This window comes from Mycteria americana, chromosome 5, assembly GCF_035582795.1.
Source record: "Mycteria americana isolate JAX WOST 10 ecotype Jacksonville Zoo and Gardens chromosome 5, USCA_MyAme_1.0, whole genome shotgun sequence".
Taxonomy (NCBI): domain Eukaryota; kingdom Metazoa; phylum Chordata; class Aves; order Ciconiiformes; family Ciconiidae; genus Mycteria; species Mycteria americana.
In genome coordinates this window covers 15,552,118-15,572,787 of record NC_134369.1, presented here as the reverse complement: position 1 = coordinate 15,572,787, position 20,670 = coordinate 15,552,118, and the positions used below count along the sequence as shown (strand labels likewise).

The following is a 20,670-nucleotide window of genomic DNA, read 5'->3' as shown; positions in this document are numbered from 1 at the left end:
TATGAAGTGATGTTAATTAAATATTGTTATTTCTTTCTGTCAATCAAGTAAGGTTAAGCTTTTTTTGTTACTTGAACAAAAAGGGAAGTGAAACAGGTGAAAATATATAAAACAGCTGTGAGGAAAACAGGAGGAATAACATAGTAGGAATTTAATTAGTCGGAATTTATGGGGGATGCAGAAGGTTTAGGTGCTAATTCCAAAGCACTGCATTTTTTGCAGTCCTAATGCCATTTGAATATTTTTGGACTTTTTGGCAATATATCATTTACCTAATGAATGTAAAAATAAATGTAGTGGCAGAAGGCCAGTTTTTGATACATGCGTATGGTTTATTTAAAGTCATATTTGCAAACTGATGTTTAATATGGCTGTCACTGAAACCTTCTTTTTATTAAACCAAAGTGTCGTTAATCAGAATCCCATTTAATGCTGCTTCAGTTCTTTCAGATGCTATAGGCATATTTTTAAGACAAAATGAGTTATTGTTTGTATTAGGTATTCAAGTATTGCTGATAATGTCTCCCCAAACCATTAATTTTAAAGTTATGCATGTTTATATCCTTTTATTTCTGTTAATGTGCGTAAGCCTGTGGGTGTGTCATATGTGCAAGGACATCTTCAGGACAAGGTTTTCTAGAACTTTCCTTTTTGGAAGAAATGAAAATTGGAGTATAATTACATGACTTGAAATGCTGGTACTTAAAATCCACCACCAAACATCATATGGTCTTCTACACAGCTATCACAATTGACAATTCTAAGGACAAAACCAAGAAGCAGCTACGGACATATATAATAATAGCTAAGCTATATTGTTTCATCAGTGTATTAAGCTTGGACAGTGTATTATTGCCATAGGGCTCTATTAATACTGTTGGTATTGAAACCTTTGAAGGCGTGAAAAGCACCCAGGAATAAATGCGGAGCTTGTTTTACAGTTTCTTCTTGTTTTCTGCTTAATGGGAGAGAAACTTCTGTGTGAACAGAATTAAATTCGTGGGGGAAATTCTGCCTCTAAATCTTTCGTTTCCAGGCTTTTCATGTTTTATTGTGGGTCTTTGGAAACAGTGTGGCCCATGGATGATCTAGAGTCATGAAAGGCTGCTTCAAAAATTTCAGTGCTTTTGAAATCATGTAGGCACTGAGGCAATATTTCATGGAATGAATCTCTTCTGTAACTCTACTTTGGAAAATTCAGAAGTCTGTAGCAAAATGATGTCTGTACTTAGTTTTTTCACTTCATCCTGGATAACTTAGGAAATACGGGAGCTTTGATGAACTAAAATGATTTTGCTTTATGATGTTCTTTGTTTAATTAAATAAAGATCGGTTGTTTAAAAAAAACAAATACAAATTCCCCCAATTTTAAGATTACATGATTTAAGGCAACTTAATTTGCATTGGAAATGCCATGTTTTAAATCATTCAGGTATATTTTTTTTCTAGTACAGTATTTAACTTTTCTTTTACAATTTCCCCCTCCTTGAAGATATTCAGAACTTGACTGAACAAATACCTGAGCAACTTGAGCTACTGTGAGCTGGAGGCAGGAGTTGATGACCTCCAGAGGTCCCTGCCAACCTACATGATTCTGTGGGTCTTCACCACCTTGACCAAACCTCATGGACTGAACTGTTGAGCATAAGAGAACAAATGTCTGTAGGTTGAATTAAAGAGCCAGGCTTTTAAAGTGAAGAGCTCCAATGGACTGGGTAGAAAAGGACACATAGTATGTACTGAGCACTTACACTTCACTTTGAATAAGGAAAAAAACATTTTGCTTATAATCAGCTTTTTGTTTATAGTAAGCTTCACTTTCTGGGTCTTGTACACTCAGATACAGTTATGAAGTATTTTAGTTTCCTTATTTTATTAAAGAAAAATAACCAAATTATTACTATTTGTGAGCATTTTCAAGGGCTCTGAATTTTGGAACTAGGATTTCTTCATGTCCCCTTTGGATTTAGGAAATGATAACAGTGTTAAGTGCAGCATCTCTAGCACTTCAGATAACCTGGGAGAGCAGAAAGCTACTCAAACCTGAAGCAGTTTTGTTTAATAGTACAATACATTACCAATTAGCAATTAAATTAATCAATTTGCCCTGCATTAGCTATTAGGTTTGATAATCACTGGTAAGTAACGTATTATGCATCTTTGAAAAAGTCTGTTATACTTTGATCTGCAAATATTTTATTAACAGAGGCTATAAACCACAATGAGTGGCTCAGTTGTGGGTGGTTTTTTCATGCTTATTTTGATGATATAGCAGTATCTTGGGATGACATACTGTAGTGAGTGAGGATAAATATGCGTTGCCAAGGTCTAAACAGCAGCAATATGGAAGTAATTCAGCAGTCAGTTTCACTCAAAGTTTGAAATCTGTGCTGTATTAGAGGTATGCATAGAAGCTGTGTTAATTGCTAGCTTGTTTTCCATATGGTTCTGTTTTAATGGAGCACATTTGTTGCAGATGGTTGGAAAGTGGGTTGGACAGTGTCTAAACTGGCTATGACTAATTCATACAGTGATTATACTATACTTTAATGTTTAACAGTCTTCTTTGTAAACTTCTTTCATTCACAGTTCCCTTGCCATTGAAATGTGGCCCAAGATAACTGAAAAGTATTCTTCTTTATTTAAACTTGGCCTTAGAGAAGAGCGAGAGCATGGGGTGTGTAGTCATCTTTTCCCTGATTCAAATTCAAAACCACACCCCAAATTGGTTTCTTTAGATGGGTTATCTCCATCATTATTATGGTTTGCTGAACGTATTTAGCTGAGGTAATGGACTCTAAGAAGAGCCACTTGAAGAACTGAAGTGACCTTAACAAATGCTAAAACTGGCTTTGTTCACACCACAGTGCTTTTCATGGGTTTGCAACTGGCTATAGCCATTTTGGATACTAATAGCCATTCCTTGTTTGCAAGTTTTAATATTGCCAACCCAGACTCGAGGACACTAAATACCTGCATTATATTGAGGTGAAACTGAAGGTACAAATGCAGCAACGTTTTGTTGTAGATCAATTTAGTGATGACATGCATGACAAGAATCTTTCATCTGTTAGCCTAGCATTTTAACAGTTCATCTATGAATTCATCCTAAATCCATAGAGGAAATTAAGATATAGCAGATTGTCCAGCACTGATGTAGTCGATTCTTATAATAGTTTATTTGGGTCTCTTGTGACAAAGCTTGTATGACTGACTTTCCCTTTGCTGAAGACTACAGTGAATGTCATAGTCAAACTCCACTCGATGGTTCTTAGTAAAGGAAAAAAGAGCGCTACGGTTCAGTGGGTTTCTCTACCATTTTTACTGTTGTTTTCTCACATTGTCACTAAAATATTCTCTTTGTTATCTGAATGGGACATCTGCTGACTGGCCTAGCTCTCTTTACCTGATTGTGTGAAAAGTCTTGGTTAAATCTGTTAGACCTTGGAGGCCCAGTAACCTGCTAAGTGCTATAGAGCCTGAAAGACATTATGTCCTTGGACTAACTTGTCTCTTCTACTTACAGCTGTATGTGATAGATAAAACAAACTTACATATAAAAGACTGGGGTGAATGTCATTTTAATACACTTGTGGACATGTTAATGAGTAGCTGCATTTTTCTTACCCTAATGCGTATAAAAATCCATATGGAATAAGGTGTATTCTATGGTAGGGCAGAAAAATAAAACAGGCCAAGTTTGAAAGAAAGCCTTTTTCTCTGGCTATATCACAAATGTGCTCAATTGGAATTGGTAATTTGTTTGAAGTGGTAGGAAATCCACTTACTATGGCTAACAATGTAGAATAAAGCAGGCTATTTGGCAGTTAGCACCAGGACGTCTAAACTACAGCTTTGATGCAATAATTCTATAACTTGAAGATTTACCTAATTTATAAATTTTCTTAAAGCTTTCTCCTGCTCTGCGCCGCTGTTTGGCATGGCGCTTTGTCTGCGCTAACTGAAGTTTGGTTTGAAACACGTTTACATTTGATTGGTGTTTTTAGATTTTGATAGCTGCTAGTTCCTCTCTACAGAAGTAACCTTTTAAAATGTCAGTTTTAATGTACAAATTTTATGAGAATAAAAAGACTTTTAAAAATACTAATTTTAGTCTCCTCTGCTGAGCTTGTAGGCAGCTGCTGTTGTCTCAGGCTGAGTCTTGGAAAATTAAGTCAGTGCTCACTATAATAAAATGTGTACTCTGGACTTCATGAGGAGAAAAAAAATAGTTTCCTTTTAATTTTTTTTTTTCTGTAACTGTTGCACAACTGCCAAAGTAATCTTCTGTCCTTTTACTTGTTGATATTTACCCTCCTTCCTTCCTTCTTTCCATCCATCCTTCTGTCTGTCTGTGTCTAACATGCGCTGAATTTCCTGCAAGAGAGAATTTCTCTCCTCTTAGGCGATAGTCCTCCCTGAGAGGAGTAATGTCAGGTACATAAGATTTCATCTTGTGCTCTGTAACAGAAAAACCTTACAAATTAGGTGTACGGTTTATCAGATATTTCATGTAAAACATGGTTTGAGGAGTTTTTCCCTCTGAAGGTGACACAATATTAAATTGCTGCTAAAAGATCTGATAATTTTCTGTAATCTTAATTGCTGCAGCTTTTCCTGTAATTTGTCATATTGTCTAGGTTGCTGTGTCATATACTCCATTACAGAGGTGACACTGAAATTCAAAAGGAATGGAAGCTTAAGCTTTCCCCCCCTTTCAATGTCCCTTGTTCTAAATCAGAAAAGCAGCACTTGTTTTGGCTTCAGGGAGCTGTACGTTCAAGCTCACAGCTGGAGGTATGGTGCTGCAGTGATGGTCACCAGTGATGGGAAAGGGAGAGTATAATGAATTAAAAAAGCCAACAAAAACAACACCACATAAAAAACCCTCGGGATTAAAGGCTAGCGCTTCATTCTTTTCTCTCTCAAAGCTCCTGTATAAATTGTGCACCCAGATGAAAGAATTACGGAAGGGAATATGTTCAGATTTTAAATATCAACAAGATGTATTTGGTTGTGATATTGCCTCATATGGAAGTAGAGAGATTTTCTTTATCATCTTCCAGTTATGTTTCCTAAAATTGTGTCTTTTTGGTCATGATTCTTTTCAAAGAAGTAGCAGAGCTAAGCCTTTTCATTTAATTGTAGTAAAATGTTGCCCTAAAGTGGAATAAAGAATTATTTTTTTTTACTAGTTCATATAGAAAAACATATAAATGTAATAATATTTTAACTATAGTTTGTATAGATCTCTCCCATTTAAACACTATGCAAATCTTTCATACTGCAGGGCAAATGACTGTGAGACTATAATGTGCGGTGTAGCAAGCATACACCATAAATTTGATAATCATACTTGCAAGGTCTTCATATTTCATACAAAGAATCGGAGAGAATAAAAATAGAGGAAAAAGAGCACACAATAGAATTATGAATATCAGCGTGTAACAGAAATAAGAAAAGATTACCTTGATCTTCTGCACTTGCCTGTGCTAAAACTATTGTGCCGAATGCCGATTGGATGCTGTGAGTTATAGTGGAATGTGGGAATATTATGGAATCAGAATTTCTTTCAGATGTACTCCATTATTTTTGAAGTCCTATTATTTCCCCGTGTGTTCTGGCTGATGAAATAAGGAAAAGACCCTTTTAATGGGGGCAAGGGGAGACTACTGCTCGGCTTGTACATGTTATCCAGCTGGACTGATGGGCCACTGTTTAGAGAAACATGGGTGGGAGGCTATTTTAAAAGAAAATGAAAAAAACATTTGTTTAACTGCATGGCAACACAAATATTTTACCAAGTGAGGGCTGACTACGCATTTCATTATGACAAAAGGTGCAGGCTTGAGGAGAAAAAAATCAAGCAAAACACTCTCTCTCTAGGATTTAGGATAATCACTCTATACGTGATTATCTTAAACCTCTATATAAATGTAGGTATTTAACTCTTTCATTTCTCGCATCCCTTTTCTAATCTGAACTAGTGTGTCGGAAGGAAGCGCTCGCCAATGTTTCCTATCAAATGCAGATGCTGGGCAGAAGTTCCTGGGTTTTGTAGGGGGTCCCGGAGCTCTCCCAAGCTGTTGCCGTTCTCATTCTCCTCCCCTTAGTTCTGCTGCCTCCTCCCTGGCTGAGGCGTCTGCTCCTGGGGCCGCTCACCTGCGGCACCTGCTCTGTCCTGCACCTCGCCCAGTCCCCTTTCAGGGACCCGAGCTGAGAAACGGCTCCGTGTTGCCGTCTGCTTTAACTGCTGGGCTTTGAAGAAAAGGCCGAGAACACAACCTAATGATTTTGCTGAAATGTAACTGTACATGTAGGTATATATATGTATGCATACACACATACGTATATGTGCGCATATATATAAAAGATTATATATATATATATGAAAAGTCAGAAACCCTGTGTTTTCAAAACCCGTTTGGGATAATCCTATTTTTCACAAATGTTGAAGAAACCAGGCAGTTGTACAGCTCATTCTCTGTGATTACCAGCAAGACTTTTATAACCATGCTAAGTTAGCTTGGTGGAACACTGAATTGATTACAATAATTAAAAAATTTAGGTGGTTCGACTTATTTGCATTACTTTGCTTACTAAACTGCTTTAGTTTCCATCAGTGTGACAGAGTTTCCAGCTGTGTCAGCAGTGGAAATTTTGTAAAGATTTAGATATACCCCAAAATATTCATATATATCAAAAATGACACATTTTCAAAATCTATTACCCTAAGCTCTTTGAGAGGGAACTATAAATGAGTCTCTATACTGTAGTTAGGAGTATCCTCTTTCTAATAGGTTATATATTTTAATTCCACTCTTTAGAAATTCCACTCTTTAGAAATGAAAGATTTAAAATCCTGATAATTATATGGGCAGAAGAAATGAGTGCCCAAAGATTGGATGGTGCATATCATTAAACTGCGACAGGTATACCTTTGCAGGAATGTTTAATGTGTGAAAATTTGACATATGGGGTTTTAAGAAGTGTAGTGAAAGTGCCTGCCTGCAGCACCTTCCAGGTCTGAAGCACTGTGTGGCACAGCTCCAGGGAGGTTTGTCGGCCTGAAAGCTGTTGCAGCTGGAGCTGGATTTCAGTCTGAACCTAGGAAAGATATGTACAGGGTATAGCATGTAAACAAAGTGCACTCACTGTCCCCACTTGATTAATTTGTCTGTTCTGATCCACTTTATAATAAAACAATGCAGCACTATGACTGGCTGATTGGGTATTGAAAGCTCCAACATTAGAGAAAGAAAAAAGACCGAACCAAACCCAACCAAAAAACCCCAAACCTTAACGTTCATTTGTTTGGTTTTGTTTTGTTTTGAAGTGCTACCTGTTTCAGACTGCTTAGAGATTGTTTCCCTCATTCCCTCTTTATCAGCAGATCTCAAAGCAGTTTAGAAAGGTGATTTATAAAGGTTTTGTTTCTCCTGTTTTACACACGGGTAAACCAAGGCATAAAAAGGTAATTAGCATGCCAGGTACTGAGGCAAAAATATGCCTTACTCTTCTGTGTGCCCCCTTCATTAGGCAATACCGATTGGGAACTTTTGACTAGTGGGAAGATTGAAAGTTAAATGCTGGAAGGTGCCTAGTGAATTATTTTTTGAGGGGGTATTGAAGTTCACCACGTGTCTATCTTTTGTGTATGAGTATGACACTGTAATTATATACGCATTATGCCTTTCTGTGTATGAGCTATTTCATATTGGGTTCACCAGCAAACTGAAATGCCTTACATCTGGCCCAGTTTCTCTTGAAACCTAGCCTGTGTTTCTGAACTGAGATGCAAGGCAAATTTGCATGTCGATAATTTTCTTTTCACTTAATTGGGGTGAAATTTTCACGTAATTTGTGCAGGCTACTTTTGCATACTAGAATGCAAAAATATTTTTGAAGTGATTATTGAGTATATTATCTGCACTTGAAACTATATAGGAAGTTTTTCTATTGCATATAATATGAAATAGTTTATCACAATTTCCGATGCTCACTATAAAATCAGTGATGAATTGCATAGATCAGTATTCTCTTGCAGAAGACAGTTTGGAATATAATAGCCCTATCATTTATTTAAATGAAGTGATAATAGCCAAAAGAGTGGAGTTGACTGCTTGTGTGATTTTTTTGTTCCATTGTTTATCTAGTTTATCTTCAGGACTAAAAAAATTAGCAGATATGAAAATATGAAGATTCCAATTGCGAAGAGAGTTTAAGATGTTAGGTCAAAAGTTCAGTGATATGTTCATAGGGGCAACAGTTCCAAAACCAAATAAGAAATTTATTAGGGATTTGAACACTGTTTTGTATGTTTATCACAAATCAGATGGGAATGAAGTTTTAGAATGAGATGGGATATATAGGATTGCAAGAAGAGTTAAATAGTAACAAGCATTTCTAGTGGTGAATGTTGTAATCTGATAAGTGACTTGAATTCAAATATGTAAGTTGCTTGCTCCTGTAGTTCTTAGGGCTGAAAAAGAGCTACTTTGTATGGCCCAAATGCAGTCTTTTGGAAACCCAAAGCGCAGACAGCTCTGCTTTCTCTCATCTGACAGATATACAAAGCTGTGCATACAGTGATACCAGTATGGACTGACCAGGTGGAATAGGATGTGGAGAACCTGTAGAGAAGGATACATGGAAAAAACTGACATAGGTTGTGCATAATGGGACAAACCCAGAGAGCTGTTACTGGTGCTCAGAGACAAGAACTATTCTTTCACAGTATATGAAGATAGAGAAAATTGCTGTTCTGTATAATCAGTGCTAGTGGTTGGGGGAACAAGCTGATAATTTGAAAAACAGGATTGGGTTCCATTGTATGACTGTTGTATGGGTTCCATTATGTATATATAATTCCATATATACAGTTCCATATTATACAGGTTCAATTTTTTGTAAATATATATATATATAAACCACACACACTAATCTGTGGGGCTACTTGAGTAAAAAAACATATTTAGAAGGAACCGACTTCCCTTTTCTTCATGTTTTGACTTACATTATGCTTACATGATTATATTAAGCATATATAAATATGCTTACATTATTATGTGTGAAATCTCTATGACTTGATGATTTTTTTCCCAGAAATACATTTTATTCTGCTATACATCAGTGCAGAGCATATTGTGACTTTTGCTTGGGTGTGTGAAAGTGATGTTCAAAGAAATGAGAAAGCAGATTGTCTTTTCTGCTCTGTATTGGCCATCAGAGTTTCCGGGATCAACATGACAGAGCACTATAGTTACTCAGAGATGTACTTTAATGGGCCCAGTTGAACTTGTAATGTATCAAAGCCCAATCAGTGTCTTACTCTGCACCAAACCAGCATGATTACTGAGTATTTGACTGCTTTACTAGTGTTTCCACTGTGCCATGCCACTAGCTGCTGCTGTGCCAGCCTGACTCTTGTCAGACTCCTACATTGAAGTCTTAGATTACTGGATTACTGTTGTTCTTTTACATATATTTCTATGTACTACATGGATATTCAGCAAGAACCACAGGACACAAAGTCCTGTATTCATGTAGACATTGATTGTTCTAATGCTGACTGTATACAGACTGTACCTGGACAGCTCTCTAGCTGGTAAATGTGAAATGATGCAGATAATTTGCTATCTAAGCAGCTCTGATCTTAAGGCATGAATTCACACTCTGTGTCGGATACTAATGCAGATTTTATTACTTGTTCACTAAAAGAGCATTGGCATATTTCATATATTTTAAGGAACAAATAGAACTCTTGGGAAACAGTGTATTTGCATTGTGCATATCAATGCAGTAGCCATTGCAAGATGCCTTTAAAATACACTGTTAGGATGAATTCTACAAACATAGTACGTGCACAGCCACAAATGAAAATAATGGTCATTTCCTGACTGTGAGTTTTAAAGGATAGAGCCACCTATCACTTTGCACAAAGTCTGTTTTTCATTAGATGTTAGCGTATTTTTTTATAAATAAACTTAGCAGAGTGTTTTCTGTCTCGCAGAGGTGGTCTTATTCAGGAAAAAATAACAACTAAGCGGCAGCCAAGGAACACTAGTGGATGATACATGTGTCTGTGAAAACAGCTTCTCGTATCTTAAGATGTGATTATCTTGGCAGAACAGAAGTTAAGTTTAAATAAATAAATAAATGGCGGTACTGGCTGATGACAGTGATATCTCGAAGTTGTAGAAGACTATTATGAAGTTCAGCATATTTTTAACCAGATAGAATACTACTACATAATTAATTTTATTAACATTTTGTTTACCAGAATTTGTTTGCCACCTTTTAAGCAGCTCAGGTGTTTGAGTGTTAAGTAAATTGAAATTACTATCTTTGCAAATAACTGTACTCTCGCTTTTTATGTAGGTCATTTCAGTGACTTGCATGGAATTGTGTCAATATTTTCAAGGGCAAGTTGTCAAATTTTTTTCAGGATCGGGACTATATCGTGAGGGAGTGTAATGGCAACGACGTGGCAGAATCTGGCCTGTACTGTGTAAAATAGAGACAAGCAATACAGAATGTTGACACATGGGTTTGAGGTGAAACCACACCCATGGTCCTTTATATATTATAATTTGCTTAACCTGGCTGGTTTGTAATTTATCTGGAGAGGAATTGAAATGTGCTTTCCGTTGAATAGTCATTTTGCGGGCATTGGAATTTGGAATCACACAGTACCTTGCCTCTGGACTGATGAACTTTTAAGTAAAACATAATGCAATAAGGGATTAAAAATGATTGAAAAGCCCCTTTGCAGTCATTTTTGTCCCTTACTGGTCAATCAGGGATCACTTGAAGGGTGGAGACTTCTGCGAATGAACAGACGTCAAGGCCAGCACAGCTTCTCAACATCTCATCCAATTTCCTACTACCGTGACCTCGGAAGAGCGCTGTCACGCTATGCTGGTATGTTTGGAGGGGGTTGGACCGGGATCTTTATGGCAAAGACGTCAAGTTACAGAGAAAGCCTTTTTTTCTTAACTGTTGGTAAAAAACAGGTCAAGTGGGCTAATTATCCCAGACTTTTCAGGAAGGTATTCTTTGGCGTGCTGAACAGCAGCCTCTGCTGCTGTTGTTTTGAGCCAACGTTGGCACTTTCAGCAAGGTTTAGCTTGTTCGCTAGTATCAGGTTGTGTGCCTCTGGGTACTGTGTGACATTTCAGCTTGCCAGAGATGTGGACCCTGTGACTAGAGAAGGGTTGGGTCTGTGTACAGTTTAGGCGGTGCAGAAGACTAATGAATATTTTTGCAGCTACGATTTCAAAAAAGGAAGTCACTTATGGTATATTTTGTCACTGGGAGTTCTTTTCTTTTGCAATTTTGTGTGAAGTGAGTAACTTTGCTAAAACTCAAGTATTCAAAAAACCAGAGATTCAAGTACTATGAGGTTTAAGAAAATGTTTTCTATTTGGTTTGAGTCTTTGAAGTTGCATTATCAGACTTTCTCCTGTAGCATATTGTAAGAAAATATCACAAGACTTGTGGAAAAATTTCAAGATTTGGCAGCTCTAACTTAATTTTGTATGTTCAGTGAACTGGTTACAATGAATGGTAAACTGAGAAAGGACAAAAATATACCTGTATTTGGGGTCTTTTAGTGCATTATTGCCTTTTTGTGAACAAAGCACAGAAGCAGAATTTATCACAGCAAGTTGGGGCGGGCTCTTTTGAGATTTACAGAAGTGTATCTGTAGTTTCTGTCTGAGAGGGGAAGAATTTTCCATTTCATGCTTTTCTTTGTGCCTGGTCCGAGTATCACCTGGCCCATGGTGGTTTCAAATGTTTTTCTCTTTCCTTACAGTGTCTGAATGGGCAAAGACTTCTTTCCAGTTAACATACAACAATCTTGTGCTGACTACTGAACTCTGATCTTTTGGCTGGATGCACGCTTGTTTCTTTAAGCACATGTGGTGCAGAGTAGACCTGGAGTTGGGTAATTTGTAAGAGCTGGGTATTATTATTATTACTACTACTTGAAAGGGTCTGTATTATTTTGCACAGCAGTGTGGTCACCTGGCAGCAGGTCATTAGCATTTTAGGTTTCTTTCCTTCACAACAATGCACAACATGCTAATTAGAGGGTTTTGAAAGCTAAGCAACCTGTTTTAAAATCAGACATTTTAATTTGCAGCTTTAATGGCTGTATTATAATAACTGGCTTGGCTCAGGGGAGAGGGAGAGAGAAGCACTTCTCATGTTCCAGTAGCAAGGCCCAATATAACAGAGGCTGACAAAATTAAAAACCTCATAATGTGACCTTTGCCTGGGATAAAAGGCTGTTTCATAACAATTTCCTTTTGTTCTTTGTTTAAGCCATTACTCCAAAAGGAGCCTCCGATTAATCTAAGTAAATGCATCATTACAGTCCTAATCCATGTCCTTCTGTCAGTGTCTGTTTTAATTAAATAAGAAACAGTAGCAGAAAGATATCACGCACAAAGCTGTGATTGGAGAAAGAGGGTTGTTTGATCAGGGTGAGATTAAAAAAGGCTTTACTGTTTTGTCCTTTTGCTCTAGATGCCATAATGTAGGTTAAAGGAAGAAAACTTGCCTAATAGTTTAGCACATTGCTCCCCATTACAGTATTAAAATAACCAGATTTACCAATGAAACTGTCCCAGACATCCAATTAATTATATACAGAACATTCACAGACAAATGATACAGCAACTTGGTTTGAGTAATTTGACACATTAATACGTTTGGGACTGTATACACAGTTGGCCAAAAATTGTGTTCAAGTGCAGGGTTTTTTATATTAAATAAAACATTGAGTAAAACTATTGATGAATTTAGGTACTTTCTTTTAATACTTGTGGCTTACAAATTGTAAACGTGATCTATTGCAAGCCTCTAATTTTTAAAAAATATTTTTATATCTCAAAAAAGAAGGATAATTATTTTAAAGCGATGAAGAATCCATTTAATAAATGTTGTAACATCTAGCTAGTTAATATTGCTACAGCAATACATATGTAAGAGACTCTTCCTCAAGGTAGTGTTTCAAGATCCCTGTGGTGAGGGTTTTCTCCCATATCCAGGCCATTATTTGATGTAATGAAAAGAGAAAGTGTGCAACACAGAGATTGTTAATTAATTTAGCCTAACAAGATGAAGATAAATGAAGCAAAGCATGGATTGAATAAACCAAGAGGTCTTATTTACAATTTAATACTTCTTTATATTAGGCATTTTTCAATTTACAACAGAAAAGACCCCGAGTTTAAAGAAAATGTGTTCTGTGAGTACATGCAAGACAACTTTACATTATGCAAGAAGTTCTAAGGACTGCTGAAAATGCCTTTTGGGTTAACCGTTAACTTTAAGTTTTCTTCCCCCTTTTTTTCCTTTTCACATTTTTTCCCCCTCATTTTGATTTACAATATGTTGATAAGAATAAGAAAAAATTAAAACCTAAACTTTTTCCCATTGAAATAAATAGCAAAGTACCAATGGATACTCTTGCAAGCCCAAATTCTGTTGTTTCTGATCGTTTATATTAACCTAGAGTCATAGCCTATTTTTGAGTAATTTGTATGTAGAAACACACATTAAGAGAAGTAACTATAAAAAATACAATAAGATACGCTTTTAATTTCTGTTCCAAAGTGTAAATCTGTTATTGCTTATATGTTTTCAACTACTCTATTGCAGTGAAAGCTGAGAGAAATTCAGGACAGTGTTATTTAACAATGATTTGATGTAATAAAACTATGATTTTTTGATTTGGGAGAGTATTTTTTTTCTCAAGGTCATGTTTATCTTAAACATTTTGTGAAAAGCTGTGGAGTTTACTTTCTTATCAATTAAAAAAAAAAGATTAAAAGACATTCCAGAGGTTTTAGATATCTCTTCCTCCCCGTCCCAATTTTAAATATCCTAAGCTAACACTAAGTTACGTTTTACATCAGTTGAGTCACTACATCTCAAGGTATATTATTCAGTTTCCCAACTACAAAGTTTAAGGTATAATTCTATAGAAGAGGTGGAAAAAAAAAAAAAGTCTATAATTTTTAATATCTAACCAACTAACCAAACAAAAAAGTCCTGTGTTGTGACTAATTTAGGCATACCTTTATCAGTTTGATCTAAACTCAGAATTTTAAATGATGACCAAATATATTAGGTCATTCTCTCTTTTTTTTTTTTTTTTTTAATGAAACATCTTCCTTTTTACAGATGAATTGGGCCTGTCCACTATTTGACCTTCTGTCATGATTTCTGTCTGCAAAGGAAATGCCTGCCTTCCTTTTGCAGTAGCTAGACAGGACAGCGTTATCTAGTGTCACTACAAGCAGTGGTCTCTACAAATAGCATTAGTATGGTCCCTATGTTTTTATCTTGGGGGTCATGAACAAATCCATGCAACTGCTTCTAAAGATTTCAATAAATAGGACTTTTTATCCAGACAATTGCCTTTTATATTACTTTTAAACAAAACTACTAGTCCATCAAGAGTTTCAAAAGGAAAACAATTCTACAGAGTGCTGGTATGGCAGCACAGACCAATCATTATGGCACCCATTCTCCAGTCCTTTATTTTTCAAGTCCACAACAATAGGTTGTTGATTCAATGGACAAGACCAGAACAATTAAGTTCTCTGTTTAGCAGCAGTGCAGCATTTTAATGCCCTCCTCTAATAATGGTCTCATTATTGTTATTCTAAGACTGGGCCTCAGGAGGAGGAATATTTGCTGGAGGTACGTCATTATTTTGCAAATTTCGATTAGCTCATCATGTTGTCTGTACTGTGAAAATCGTAGCTAATTAGGGCAGTCAGTTAGACTACCAGCTTTTGAGCTTATGAGTTAAAAGGTAGCACACTTGATAGGCCAATGATGTGAAAAAGGTGGTAAAAAGGGGGATTAGAGCTGTTGCCTTAGTAACTCTAACTTCCATCTGTGCGGGAACAATGGACCTGTGTTTCTCCTCCACCTTGGTGTAAAAATTGGTTTTGTTTCGAAAGGACGGGGCTTTTTATGACAATCTGGAATTCAGCCTAACGGGGTGTAGTTTTAGTTGTTAGGAGAGACCATTGGAGGATAGGAAAGATGAAAGGTCATGGCGAGCTCCAAGGACATGAAAGGTCATTGTCTCTTGTAACAATAGGGGATTGTTTTGCCCCATTATTTCCAGCCAACCACTCAGTCAGGTGATAGAAGAGATACCACCCGTTTAGTCAGGTGGAACAGGAGAGAAAGATAATGCACCTTCTAAAGAACAAAAGATAACTATAATTTGCCTTTATTAGACAAAGTTGCACTTATTTGTGACCATCCTCTGAAAAGGGTTGTTTACTGACTTACTATTCCAGCCTGCTTTGTTCAGCACTGCCTCTGTAGGCCATCACATCTCTGGGAAGCAATCCAATGTGTTAGAAAATGTTGTTTAAGCTTTCTTCCCATGAAGAGGAGCCCCCAGGAGTACCACTGATGTGATACTTAACAATAAATTTAGTTGTTGTAGCTTTCTCACATTATTGGTGTTCTTAAAAGGTTTTCCTTCAAACACACACAGAATAAAATTAACTATAAATATGAAATAAATTTGCCTCAACACTTTATAGCATTTTATCATAAATTCTACAGCACATATCATAGCAAGTTTACAGCAGCTGTATTAGGTGCTGCAGAAAAGAGAGAGCAGTAGACAGAGCAGAGACCTACAGTTGTGTAAAAATAGGTTTGCTATAGGACTGCTCTTACGCAAAGGGAAATGGGTAAGTCTCTTCTGTGCTATGCAGTAACTTTTGGAGACTCTGTCCCTTTGTCTAAGGAAAAAAACAAAAGTCCTGCAGTATTATTTAATAAAACAGCTATAGCACAATTTACCAGGAAAGCATTTCTGTTAGTGAATAGAACTGTCATCTCATATTTTTCCTAGAGCATCCAAAACCCCAAGTAATTGTTTTCCAGAAAAAAAAAAAAGCAAAGCATTTCTTATGATTTCTCCATTTTTGCAGCATTATGCCTCAGTCATCCATGCAACAAATTTATTTTTCTCTTCCTTTTCCCTCTGTCCACAATCAAAGCACATCCCAAGGTCCATCTTATATCCCCCAGACAAAGACTAGTTTCTTTAGGTCAGGATTTCCAGAATGTTTCACCCTCCTATACTAGATCCCTTTACTGGGTTTGTTTTATAGTAGTTTTACTCATTTCACAACAGAGCTGCCAAAATATATTGAATTCTTATGAAACTGATAAAATGTACGTAATTTGCTACTATTACCTTTGAAAAATAAAATTACGTATAATTGTTAGGTATCCCATCTTAAACTGTTCTGACCTTATTTGAACTCCCCTTTTTAGCTATTCTGGGCCTCTCTTATCTCATTTTTACTCCTGGCCACTCTTGCTCTTGCTTTCTGACAACACAGATGGACGGCCTTGCACAAACTGATAACTGTGGTAATTTCTCAGCACACTATTCAATAATAAAATATGTTATTTTCAGAATTCAGCAGGCATGTGTCGTATTTACACATACACCGAAGATGAGAGGTTGAGCAGTAGCTTCATGGGAGTGTGCTGTCGTATGAGCCATTGGACTTTACAACTTTCAGTTTGTTGATGCATTGGTTTACTGGCTCCTAGGTTTAGTAAGTAGAGTCTTTAAAAGAAAGAAAGTCTTATTTTAAGTAGTTACAAGCTTTTAGTTTTTTAAGATAATCTATTCTTAAACTTTCTTTTTAGCTCTTTATTTAATTGTCATGTTTGTACTATCATATGTTTTGTTATTTTTGTATTAAAATGAACTGAACAGTGTAGGCTGCTTAGTTCAAAATGGGAGCCCTGCAAAGGGTTAACCAGGAGAGAATTACAAATGAACTATCAGGAAAGTTGATTATTAATCCAGCAAGAGAGAAAATATCCTTCCAGTTAGCAAGAATTAGTACCTGAAGAGCTGATAATATTGTTCAGGCTGTCGGTGTGGAATGGCAAAGCCAGGTAAGCTAGACATCTTCTCAAAGGAATAAAGTCTTTTCTTTCTGTTTTTCGTTGTAAGAGAGTTTAGTTTTAAAAATAATCTTTGTTGATTTACTTAAACTATCAGCATATGAAACAGCATATGTTGATCCTCAGTTTCCTCAGATGAATGAAAGAAATTGAAATTGTGTTTTAACTTTGGTAAGAAGATACATTTCTAAGCTATGCAATGTATGTAACTGTGAAATATCGTAACAATTCTTTACCTGTTTGTGGTTAAGTGTGAGAACTGATTACGAAACCTGAAGAGTCCTTTGCAATTGCAACCTAATATATTACGTAAGTCTGTCTTTAGTTGTGCTTGAACATATTGTGGAGGTTTATGGAAACTTTTATGTTGCAGAGCTCTTCCAATCACAGAGTTATTAGACTTCAGTTTTCACACTGTATGAATGATTTATTCAAGTTTGTTTTGATATTGTGAACACATTTGTGTTCATTAAAAAGTTTTTTTTTGTGGGGTTTCAAAAATCTGTGATCTGGGGTTAGAAGGAAATGGATGTTTGGTAAACATACCACTGTGTTTATACAGAGAAGTGCAAACCAAACCATTAGATCAATTGAACATAATCTTCTTATAATTTTGGTAATTTTCTAAAGACTCAAAGCTCTGTCTTGGGAAAACTTTGAAATGTCTATTTGTGCTGCTGATACTAATCAATAGGTATGGTAAACATTTATTTTTTCAATGTCATCTTCACCATTTAGTTTATTATATGAGAGAAGTGTAAAATCTTTTAAATAATGGTCTAATACTGTAGAACTTAGAAAGTCTGCATACAGTATTTAATGACTTTTCCTAAGTTGTATGCTGTTACTTAAATTAGTAGCTTTTAAAAAAATCCTAATTTGCTTGTAGAGTGCAATTCAATATGCATATGATGTTACTACAGTATCTGTCTTGGTGGAAAAGAGTTTACCATCTCCAGATTTTAGCCTATGTCTATGAAATAGCCTGAAAGCTACGTGAAAGGGAGCGTGGTGGTACAAGAATGAAAATACAGATAAAAACAGAAAGTAACCCAAATCTGAAGGCTAAGCCCGTGTAGCAATTAAGTTCGATGTGGTAACTGTTCATGAGCCATACAGAAAGGAAGAAACCTTTTGATTTTGAGAATGGGATTAAGATATGGCCTAGGGCAAAGGAGAAAGGGAAAGAAGAGAAGAACAGGCAGTGACGAAAGTGAAACGGAGAAGTGGCGTTTGTCTGACAGGCTTCATTGTTTTGTGTGTGACTTTGGCCTCCTTGAGCAGAGAGACAGCTGGTAACCAATTTTCTGAAGGAGAGCTCATCACGTTAGAGTAAATTAAAATCCTAGAATTTGCTAATGATGGAGCTATCAGGGCAAGAAATGGTGGCATTTTGGAAGCTATACTAAATATTCAGATATACAGAGAGGCAAATAACTTCTTGTGGCACATTTTATCTGAGTATTTTTAAGGAGAATGGCAACAACACAAATAAGGTGCTTTGCCTGAATTTGAACACCAGCATCTAGGAAATATATAAAGAGCAAGAAAACCAATGATGAAAAAATTATCACACAGGAAATGATATACGTAGAAAAAACAAGATTGTAATTAGTGGAGGAAAGTAAGAAACTGATTAGAGAAATGAAGTTTCCCAGATGTTTAAGGAAAAAATGAAAGTTAAATTAGATAAGCTCTTTTAAGTAGTGTTGGAGAAGAATGCTTGCTTCAGAATGGGAAAGCTAAACTTAAAATTAGAAAAGAGCTGGCAACTGAGTTTAGCTCAACTGTTTTCCTGCACGAGTGACTCTTTGGAATGCTCTGCTTGGAACATCATCAGGAACAACTAGTGTAGTGCTGTTGGGGAAAAAAACCAAACCAAAACAAAATGAAACTCGCTGTATGCTTATTTGGAATGATTAAGGTGATTGCATTACTTATGTGTGCACTAACCCACAAATTAGACAAATTGGTTGGATTTTGAAGTATTATTTCAAGATTTATTGTACTTTGTATGTATATGTAGTTGACAACTGAGCTCTTGCACTGTACTGGTTCAACTGACAGACTTTAATAATAATTTTGAAATTTATTGTAAGTATTAGCTTATTGGCAGAATCCTAAATCATCAAATACTACCTGCGACTGAAGAGAAACAGTCTTGAACCCCCCCAACTGTAAGCCAGTGTAAATTAGCTGTTCTTTAATTATAATTTAAATCAACTGTGGTAAAAGTAATATTCTTAAATAAAAAATGGAAACAAAAGATATCAAGCAGAAACTGTCTTTGTTGACATTCCAGTGACTTGTTTCAAATTCAACAATATCACAGTGTAATCTGTGAAAAAAGTCCCCCTACCAAGTCAGTTCAGCATGGCTTTACAGCTGACGCGATCTTTGCTTTTGTGCCAGTTGTAGCTTCTCAGCCGCGTATTAAAAAAAAAAAAAAAGTTGTATGTGTCTGGAATAGATTGATAAGAACATCATCTGATTTAGTGGAACTAGTTTGACTGAGCAGGGTTTTCACGTTAAGTCAAATTGTTGCATTTTCGTCAATGCAGACTGTGTAGTTCCCAGCCTGTTTAAAGGCTTAAGGCTGAGAAGTGATGAATTTCCAGAGGTCTCTGACTAACTAGACATACATCTGGAAACACACGTGCAATTTAGGGGAGGCTGCTGAAGCATTTAGCCTGCAGCAAGCAAGCCATTCTTGTCACTACATGGTTGGGGCAGTAAGATGAGATGATGGGTAGGGTGGAGCATAAATATCTATACGTTGCTTGATTCTCTGCTTTATAAAAACCTGGTGGTAGGCAGCAAGAAGCTTGTCTACAGAAGCAGATGGCCAAAGCAGAGGTTGGGCCAGGTTATTTTTGTTCCTTGGACCACACCTTGTCTGTGATGCCAGTACTGGAGAGAGAATGTGTTTCAGTTCATTAGGAGCTCAGTGAGGCTATATGGATAACACTGAAGTATTTTATAAGATTCAGTGTAAAGCTGCATAGTTCAAGGAAGCGCATGTCTTATTAGCTATGGCTAAGGTCAGTTATCCACACAATGAGGGGGAAACTCTTTCATAAACAAGTAGATAAATATGGTGCAGCTGGTGCTTAGCTGTGCTTCAGGCTGTTATATTACCAAAAGAGCTCATGAACAACTCCGGCTTTTACAGAGTCCTTACGGAGCATCAGCAGCTTAGAGTGGTTGGATGTAAAATTACAAGGTTGTGTCATGAAAAAACGATAAATCCAGGGTGAACTCGTGACTTTGCATACAGGTGTCTATCTCTACAAGATATTAAAGAGAGAATATAGAAACATTAGAACTCTCCTTCTAGAAGAAAATAAATTGTAAAATGTTAGAACTGAAAATAAACCTTAAACCTACCTAGTCTAAAACACCTGAATAAAACAGGCCTAGTATCTTGTGGGTTTTCATTTCAGCGCAAGCTGCTAAGTGTTCTGTGTTTTTCAAAACTGCCAATTAGGTACATAGGTGTTTATTGGCACTTGATCCATCTCTGATAATGTAGAGAGAAATCTTGTAAGACTTCATTTTGCCTTTGGGACTAGCATTTTTACTGTCTGATGGAAAATAATTATATTTTAAACAGCTGCAAAGAGAGAAGAGCTTGAAGAGTTAATTGAATCATGTGCTGCTAGAGGAAAACATTTTTTTCCCTTTCCTTTTTTT

The 20,670-nt window shown here is 36.4% G+C and overlaps 1 protein-coding gene across 9 annotated transcripts in view; it reads left to right on the top strand.

Moving 5' to 3' along the window:
• SOX6 (SRY-box transcription factor 6) overlaps nt 1-20,670 on the top strand; it is a 379,444-nt gene that overhangs the window by 92,456 nt on the left and 266,318 nt on the right. For 3 of the 9 annotated variants that reach the window (XM_075502213.1, XM_075502215.1, XM_075502210.1), the window contains exon 1: nt 16,481-16,968. The exons of 2 other annotated variants lie outside the window; for them this stretch is intronic. The gene's annotated coding sequence lies outside the window, so the exon portion shown is untranslated. Of the gene's footprint in view, nt 1-10,802; nt 10,924-16,480; nt 16,969-20,670 lie in introns of those variants that run through there. 4 more of the 9 variants (XM_075502217.1, XM_075502216.1, XM_075502211.1 and 1 more) reach the window with 2 other exon arrangements.